Source organism: Cucumis sativus, chromosome 5, assembly GCF_000004075.3.
Source record: "Cucumis sativus cultivar 9930 chromosome 5, Cucumber_9930_V3, whole genome shotgun sequence".
Classification (NCBI taxonomy): Eukaryota; Viridiplantae; Streptophyta; class Magnoliopsida; order Cucurbitales; family Cucurbitaceae; genus Cucumis; species Cucumis sativus.
Window position 1 is genome coordinate 8,607,041 of NC_026659.2, and position 9,394 is coordinate 8,616,434.

General features: G+C 31.5%; 1 long non-coding RNA gene across 1 annotated transcript; it reads right to left on the bottom strand.

Moving 5' to 3' along the window:
- Nucleotides 1–6,908: 6,908 nt before the first annotated feature.
- Nucleotides 6,909–7,472, bottom strand: LOC116404136. Its single transcript, XR_004217057.1, has 2 exons — nt 7,286–7,472; nt 6,909–7,204 (listed from the first exon to the last, which is right to left on the bottom strand). It is a non-coding gene; the product is annotated as an uncharacterized LOC116404136 (long non-coding RNA).
- Nucleotides 7,473–9,394: the final 1,922 nt, after the last annotated feature.

Consider the following 9,394-nt stretch of genomic DNA (forward strand, 5'->3'; position numbering starts at 1 on the left):
GTGACAAGGCCATGGTGGATGCACAACACGACAAGGAAGGTTATCACACATCCTGGTAGCCCTTCACAAGGCTAGTGCGCGGATGTAGCTTGCCCACAACCCAACCATACGCCAGCTTAAGCCCTTGTGCCAAAATGAGCTATTTTTTAAAAATATTTTTTAGATTTCAAAGTTAGGTGTAGAAGTTTTAAAGATTAAGTGTGAGGTCTTGATCTAAAGGAAGGAAGTTCTATCGAAGACGATCCTTGGTGAGAAGTTATTTTGAATAAGTGTATGAGACGTCACGCGAGAAAGAATATGGAAAGAGAAAAGGCAGCACAAAGAAGAAAGACTTAAGTTTAAGTTCTATCGTGTGAAGGTAAGCGGTGCGATAAAAGTAGCTGACAAAGAAGAAGCTTATGTTGGATGCCAAGAGTTAGGCATTTAGTGTAGTAAAGCAAGAAGAAGTACCTATAGCCAAGATAATGAGCGAGGAAGTAGGAGTCCTGTTGAGATGACTTGACAACTCATTGAGGAAAGTAGGTTTTTGTTGCTTCCTGAGAAAATTAAGAGAGTCAGGTGATTTAAGAGTTTAGCTTTCCAAAGAGATAAGGTGTGTGTCTTAAGGGAATGTCTAATCGTCATTGATGGTTAGCTTACGTAGCGACTTTGGGTTGGGTGCATGGTGCAATGAACTAGTAAGGTGACACTTGTAAAGCAGATAAAAGACTCTTAGATGTGAAGGGTCATTATAAATAGGGCCTTAGAAAGAAGGAGAAAGGGAGTTTTTGTTCAGAAATTCTAGATTTTCTTATGGAAGTAACAAGGGAAAGTTTTGAGTGTTGAATGGTCGGTTGAGAGAATTGTCAGGCAAGAAGAGGAATCCAAAAGTAGAAAAGGAAGGAGTTGAGGCTAAGTTTTATCGTAAGTGATTCTTCCTAAACAAAACAAGTATCTTTGTGAGAAATCTTTATAACAAATGTTTGTTTTGAGTATCTTTCGTAAGAAAAGATTTGTGAATATTTCATCAATGGAAGAAATGTTATATGAGTGATTGTCATGAATAGTTAATGTTCCGTTTGTAAATTTGTTGTATGAAAGAGATATTCTACTGATGATTGTTTGAAGGTATTGTGCTTGATGATTATTGCATGGTATATGTGTACTACTGTGATAATTTGTGAACAAAGTAAGTTGTGGAGCTAACCTTTTTGTTTGCTGTTCGTAATGATTTTTTAATGAGAGAAGATGAGATCTATCACAAAACGCTAGTGAAAATTCCATGTAACCCATATAACGTTGGTCGAATATGAAGCCCAGGTCTAGGCGAGGGGGGAATCCTAGGTTGGGGCGAGTTGACGTTGGATGCTAGTGGAAATCCTAGGTAACTCGCATGACACTGGTCGAAAGTGAATCCTAGGTCTAGACGAGGAAAGAATTCCAAGTCTAGGCGAGGTGCTGGTGGAAATCTCAAGTAACTTTCATGACGCTAGTTGAGTGTAAATCCAAGGTCCAGGCGAGGGGAGAATCCCAAGTCTTAAAGATGAGCATGATTTGTGAGAAAACCTAATCGCGTGGTGTTTGTGGCTCTTGTTGTACTAATGGTTGAATTGTTTGTGGCTTGATGCGATGAGATTTATGCAATGTGGTTTGACCTTATTATTGTTGATTATGTTGTGTTTTCCCCAAAAAGGTTTTCTCAAATCTGTCACTCATTAAGTCTGTTTGACTAATGCTTTAAGTTTTCCCTCCTCAAGTTGTTAGGCGTTGAAGCAAAGCGAAGAATGGATCTCAAGTGTTGTAGCCTAGTTAAAGAGGGAAGACAGAGTTACTTCATAGCCTTATGCGGCAAGATAGTCATGCAATCTTATCTCGCGTTTAAAGAGCCAGTTGGTAAGCATATCGCTCCTTAGCATAGATGGTCTAGATCAAAGAGAAAGGGCAAGTTCACACCTAGGTTAGTATGGCCAAGCCTGGGGTGCGAGAGAGCCAAAGAGTTAAGGAAAGAAAGGTCTAAATGTTGTCTGCAAAGTTGGAAGGTTGGGCGACCGAGGTGAAGGATGAAGTGACGCCTTTACACCTCTAGGTATGTTGCCATAAAGAGCAGTGTTTAGCGGCAAAGAAAGAAGAGGAGGCCCTGAACGTTATCCTTGAGTTGGGTTGTTGATGACACAAGGAGATAGACTGAGATCAGGTTCTTATACTCCCAAACACCTTGGAACAAAGACCAGCACCTTGGTGGAAGAAAAATGACGTGAAAATACCAGTTTTTGTTTTATTCCTATGCAAGAAAGTTTAAGGGTTGTATCTTTTTTATTTATAAACTTTGTAAAAGTGTTAAGTTAACAAAGAGAGAAGTCAAATTTATTATTTTTCACTGTGTTTAGCTTTGTGCTTATTGCCTACAAGTTGTTAAGTAAGTGTTAAGAGCTAGGCGACAAAGCTAAGTTGAAGGGTTGCTTTTCCGTTGTAAGAAGTTGTGAGAGTCTCTAAGGTTCAAGGAATGAGTTTTGCAAAGAGACAAGTGAAAGAGTTGTTTCGCTTACTAGGTGTTTGTGTGGGTCATATCGGAGAGAGATACATGATGGATGTATAGGCGACAGGGTCCCATCTGGTTGTGTTGAGTAACTTTTGGGGTGGGGTGTAACATTAAGAGATTAATTTGAAACTTAATTCTCTTATTTCATGTCAAGAAGATATTGGACATCTCTATAAACCCTAGGGATCTAGCTTAGACCTATCAGTGACAAAATGAATTTAAACTCCTGATTTAAGCATGAATTTCAAATAAAAAGCTTCAGCAAGGTTAGAATTCAAAGTATTAAGCATGATCATTAACATCTTGATTTATTCATTTATACTAAGTTACTCAAAGATGAAATTTATTTAACTATTTAAAGCATGAGATTTACTTAAGTATTTAAAGCAATATTTGAGCATGAGTTTTAGCAAAGTATTTAATTAGAGAATAATTTATAGCTAATAGGAGTTTACGTGACTTCCTTTACCAATATTCATGATTTATTTGAGTAAGTTAATAGTTTTAGAAATTTATTTTACATTGCTCTATACCCAAGATATTCAAAGATTAGTTTGGACCCTATGGAGACAATTACATGTGCAAATAGGCACTTATGCGTTGCTCATTCTGCGGTTACTCCACAACAACGATGTCATCGGGTGTGATGGGCATGTCCCACTATGAGGAATACATTGGGAGTATTGAGCATTCATTACTACAACGACCAAATAGGTGCTAATGCAATGGGAAAGATTAAATGTTCACTACTTTGTTAAGAGTACTTCTAATTAAGTATTTAGTTTAAAAGCATGTTTCTTTAAGATAGTCACTTGTTGGGACTTCAACTCAGTATTTTAAGATATTTTTCCAATTTCCAAGTAGATATTATGGTTTTCGAGCATGACCTACTACCACTAGTCTACCTATCAATTTATTTTAGGTTTCTTTTGTTTTCTTGCGTATCTAGATCATGCATTTTAAGCTGTATAAGCATATTTGTGAGAAAACGTTGGTTGTGTGTCCTTGTCTTTTGAGTTGTTGAATTTCAGTCATGAGTATGGTGGATGCTATACAATTACTCTAGATATATTGTTTATGTGAAGTAATATGCATGTTTTCCTCATTTTAGTCAAAGTTAAGAGTTAGTAGTTTAGTAATTTGTCAATGAGTGTCAAAAGAGTAAAGCAATACTTGTTATCGCTGCAGCATCTTTTCTGCTTAGAGAAAAGGGTCTGATCAATGAGTGATAGATGAAAGGCTAGTTAAAAAGTGGCTTTTTATAGTCTAATTAGGGCTATGGTAAGAATTGTAAAAATATGCATGATAATAGGGAATCTTTCATAAACTCATCGTTTAAACGAGATTTAGGATGCCTAATATTGAAGGGTTTTAAGATGTTGAGAATATCTGGGTATTTTTACCACGATCTAGACAAAGTCATCCAGATGTCAATGAAGTTGTAATCTAAGATCACCACGAAATAAAATATCCTTTTATGCTACAAGGTTAACTAAGAAATGGACAAAAATAGGTGCACGCTTATGAAATAATTAAACTTAAAGAAGTTTAAGTACATGATATATATACACATACAATCATGGGGTGGGGGACTGAACCTTTAACCTCAAAAGGTGGAGGTCATGCCAATACCATTTAATTAAACTCAGTTTAGCAAGTTTAAGAATATTTTTCACTACTAGTTGGACATGTTTTTAGTATAATATAAATTTGAACTGTAACTTTTTTTTATCGCCATCACATCTATATTTCAGTTGTACTATGCTCTCTGTTGCATAAAGGTTAGGTATTTTCTTCCAATATTTAGATCACATTTTGTATTTCATCGGTATTTTTTCTTGAAAGTAATTTAATAAAGAGAAAATTTTCAAATTTTGAACTATTTGTAAATGTAATTAACTTATTAACATATTGACTTACCAATTTTAACCTTCATGCCTTTAATTGAATTAGTTAATATGATTATTAAAAAAATAGAGCACTTAAGTTTAAAAAAAATGTTTGAGGAAATGCAAAATGATTGAATTTGTATTTTTTAAAAAAAATAGTTTTTTAATGAAAAAGGAAATTTGAACCTTCAATCATATTACTAATGTCTAACTTCATAAGAAAAGAAAGTTAATAAAGTAACCCAACTTAGTTATAAACATGTGCAAGATAATGAGAGAAAATATTAAAAGAATTTAAGGTTTTCATAAAATATGACAAACATTTTATAATTAGATTAGTCACATTTAAAGAAAGTTTCCTACTGACTATAATTAGCTAAATTATTTTGGTTAGGTTATAAATTGATCTTTATACGTTAAAAAAAATTTAATCTGGGCCTTATAATTTTGATTCTAGATATAAGAATACAATTGTCATGATATTAGAGAACCACATAAATAGTTCATAAATATTTCATGAGATTCTATATGATGCTCATAAATATACACACCAAACATTATTTACGAAGAAGTTTTTTTTGTCAAATATAAAAAATAATAAATTTTAATTCTAATTCATCAACGATAAATTACAACTTTCTACAAATTATGAAAAAAAAAAAGTTATAGTTTAACTAAATTTACTCTTATACTATATTAGCATCTAGTAGATTGTAATTTTAGGATTGTTGCTAATTAGCATGTATATATTTAGTATATCTTGTATACTTTATATGTCTAGTATATTAATCATTTCATATATTTGATATCTGATATATCTATTGACTTATATACCAAACATAATGTATATAAATTATATAAATGATATATCAAAATTAGCATTCATATATGAAAAATTGTAGTGGGTAACCTTGTGAGAATATGGTATAGCAAATATAACATATTGTTTTAGAATTTTGCAAGCATTGCAAAATTCTCACAATTAAAATACTCTCCATCTTAAATTTGTTATTATTTCCAAACTACCCTTCAATAACTTTTTTTTTTCTTTCATTTTTAATGTCCTAATCATCCCTTATTTCTTTTTCCAGTTTTTAAGGTCCTAATCATTCTTGTTCTTATGGGAAAAATAATTTGTTACTTCAATAATGTACGTATTTTGTCTCCCCTTTTTAAAACCCTAATCATCATTTCTTATACGAAGAAAACGATTTGTTCTTCTTTCTCTTCTTCACTGGTAGATTACAATTAGTGTCAAAATTGGTAAATACTTCACCATCTTTTCCTTCTTCTTCTCTTGTGAATCACTCAGATGAAGATTTTTTAAGTTTTATTTATTGTTTTGTCTTTTTCTCTTGGTTTTGTAGTGGGTGTATTACTACTATTCATTCACAAATTCTTCTCTTTTATATTGTATTAACTTGATTTTAGGATATCAATGGTACATTAGTTGCAATAACATGAAATATAATGGTTGTTGATTGGAGTAATTTAACTTTGTTTGTGATTGTTCTCTACTTTCTTTGATGTATATTTTGGAGTTGAATATGATTTGAAGTTATTTTGTTTTATTTTTATGTTGGTTCTGTTTTGATTTTAAATTGTATCAATTTTGTATAATAATGTTGTGATGTGCTCATATTAGATGTATTAGCTGGTTGATATACTTAGTACATGACTTTCATTCTTTCAAAGTTTATGCACTTCAATATAGTATTATTAAGTATATAAAATGAAATAACTCAATTTATCATTTTCAAGTATATCAACAATATATTAATAAAGTATATCAGCATATCACTAAAGTGAATCATTATCAAATATATCAATTAAGATACAAATGTATATAAATAATGTAGCAAGTGTATTAGTAGGACTTCAAGCATATCAAGTGTATTTAATCAACAGAGAGTATTAGATGTATCAAAGGGTATTAGTGTATCCAAGAGTATCATGGTGCATCAAGTGTATCAAAGTACAAAGGGTATTAAGAAGTATCAAATGTATATGTATCAAGGAGTACAAGATGTGTCAAAAGACATATTAGGTGTATCAAATGTATATCAGTAACAATGGCATTTGTGACATTTTACATCTTGTATACCTAGGTTGGGCTTTGTTTTTGCCATTTTTGCAAACAATAAATGTGTATGCTATGGATTTAATTATTATAACTTGTTTTTCCTTTTTTGCGAGTGTCATTTCATATATCTTCTTTATTAGTCCATGGGTGTCCTTGTATACATTTGCTAATATTTTCTTGAACCTTTTATGTTATACCAAATATAAAGTTGTACAATGTATATGCCAAATATAAATCAAAGTTATACAATGGATATGCCAAATGTAAAGTTATAAAATGGATATACCAAATATATTTTTAGGAAGTACTAATATACCAATGAAACACAAACACTTAATACTTGAAATGAATTTTGAGTTAATGTTGATAAAATATTGATACATCAATGTTATACTTCAAAATTTATTTAGAAGAAATGTTGATACACAATTGATATATTTACTAGGGGTGAAAAAACTCGAACAACCCGAAGAACCGACCCGACCCGATTTGGTTCGGTTTGAGTTGGATTGGACATCAACAGTATTGTTACCAAACATTACCGAATTGAACTCGGTCGGGTTGGTTCAAATGTAAAATAAAAAAACTTTAAATTGAAATTAAACCCTAGTTCGCCATTTGTTCGTCTTCCTCCATCGCAAGTTCGCCATTTTCCGTTCCCCGGCCGTTCTCCGTTCGTGGGTCTTCTGTTTTCCGTCTTATGCTCACCTGGGTCTGAAAAAAGAGGAAGAAAAGTTCAATCTTCTGCTCACGTGGTTCTAAAAAAGAGAAAAAAGTTCCATTTTTTTTGCTCACATGGGTTTGGTTGATGTTTATGATCTTTAGATGACATTTGTTAAGAATAATACAGAGTTGAAGAAGTTGTTGATTGCTCTCTTGGTCAACAGAAGAAGGGAGAAGAAAACATAGAAGAAGAGGGAAGAAAACATAGAAGAAGGGGGAAGAAAACAAGAGAGAAGGAGAAAGAAACAGGATAGGAGAAGGGGGAAGAAACATAGGGAAGAATAAAAGACAAGGATGAAAAGAAAAAAGAGAATTAGAAAAAGAGAAGGATGAAAAGAAAGAATGAAAGAGAATGATGAAGAGAGAGTAGAAGAAAACAGAGGAGAAGAGGGAAGAGATAGTGTCACGAGCATTTTTAATTAATTTTTAAAAGACCGACCCGATCCATTGTGACCTGACCCAAATTCAGGTTAGGTCGGGTCGGTTCCTAATATTAAAAGATCTGTCCGTTTTCGGGTCGAGTCGAATTCGAAGGAAAACCGACCCGACCCCGCCCAATTACACTCCTAATATTTATATTTTTTGTGTGCATTAATAAATAAATTTACAAAGTTTTTTGAATAAGTGCTAAACTATAGATGCACTCATTATTTGAGGTTCTTTTACTAATTTTAATTTTCAATATTTGAACTTTTAAAATTTTTCATACATAAGTTTGTACAATTGTAGGATCTAATTGGCATCACAAATACGTACTAGACTTTATTTTTAAAATCTATTTATGTAAATGTGACAATTAAACATGAACTTTAATTAAAAAAATTAAATAACATCAATAAACGAATTTATGCTAATAACAACATATATTATAATTATGCCAAACAACGTGTCAATCCTAAATTGTAATATAAAAAATTAAAAATTGTAATTAAACTAAGCGCACAAAATAAAAAGAATTTAAGCTAAAGACGACATTGAATTTATAGTAATTTGACCGTGTGCCTTTGTCCATTTTTCAAGATTCTTCAGCTATTTTATTCAGAAAATTCTTTTACATGGAAAAACAAAATCTAAATTTCGACAATCTTTTTCTTCATTAATGGTCTAAAGCGAAACCATAATCCTTTTCACTAGTTTAGGATGTAACCAATATTTTTTTCTCACAAACTAAGGTATACTCACACCCAAAATACAAACCTTATTGAGAAACTAAAATAAAAAGTCTAACTCTAAATAGGTAAAAATATAGTAACATTTTCAAATATAGTACATAAACTAAATTTACAAAATATAGCAAAATTTTAGATTCTATCTATGATAAACACCGATAAACTTTTATTACAATATTCAATATCACTAGTATATCTATGTCCATCGATATCTATCATTGATAGAATCTGAAATTTTGCTATATTTTATAAATATTTTATCAAATTTGTCAATTTTGACAATTCCTAAAATATATACCAATTTACCTCTACAACACTCCAACAATTTTGTGTTAGAAAGTTGAAGAGAATGAAAGGGATAGAAACTTTTTGGCCACTAGGAGATGAAAAAATAATGATTAAGTTGTTGAAATTTTTCTTTGAATTTTGAAGAAGATGATTAAGACAGAGATGAATGATTGATCTAAACCATTGGATATACAATAATTAAGGAGATAACTGATAATTCATATTAAATGTGAGGAAAAATTTAAGAGATTAATTTTAGAAAAAGAAAAGTTAGAGATGAAATATTGATGGACGTCACAATTTTCTTTTCACTTTTTCCCTTTCGTTTTTCTAATTAATTCTTAAATTTAGCATGCCACATGTTGAAATCTCATGTGATCCCATTTTTCTCTCTTTTTATTATTCTTTGCATATCTCTTCAACAACCCACCAAATGGCATCTTAAGATTGATCCCTATTTGCCACATCATTTGCCACATCATCGACCACATCAGATTTTATTTCCAATCTTGTTTTACTCATATCTTTTCTATTAGAATCATCTCTTTGAGCTCTCCAAAATAAGTGATTTGAAACATTAAAAATCATTAGTACCACAACTTGGAGTTTGTTTTCATCTTAATACTTTGTTTGATTCAATCTTTAAAGCTATTAGTAATTTCATTAATTTAAGTTAAACAAATCTTTCAAGTTTCCACCTCTAATATGATGTAATTGACTTACA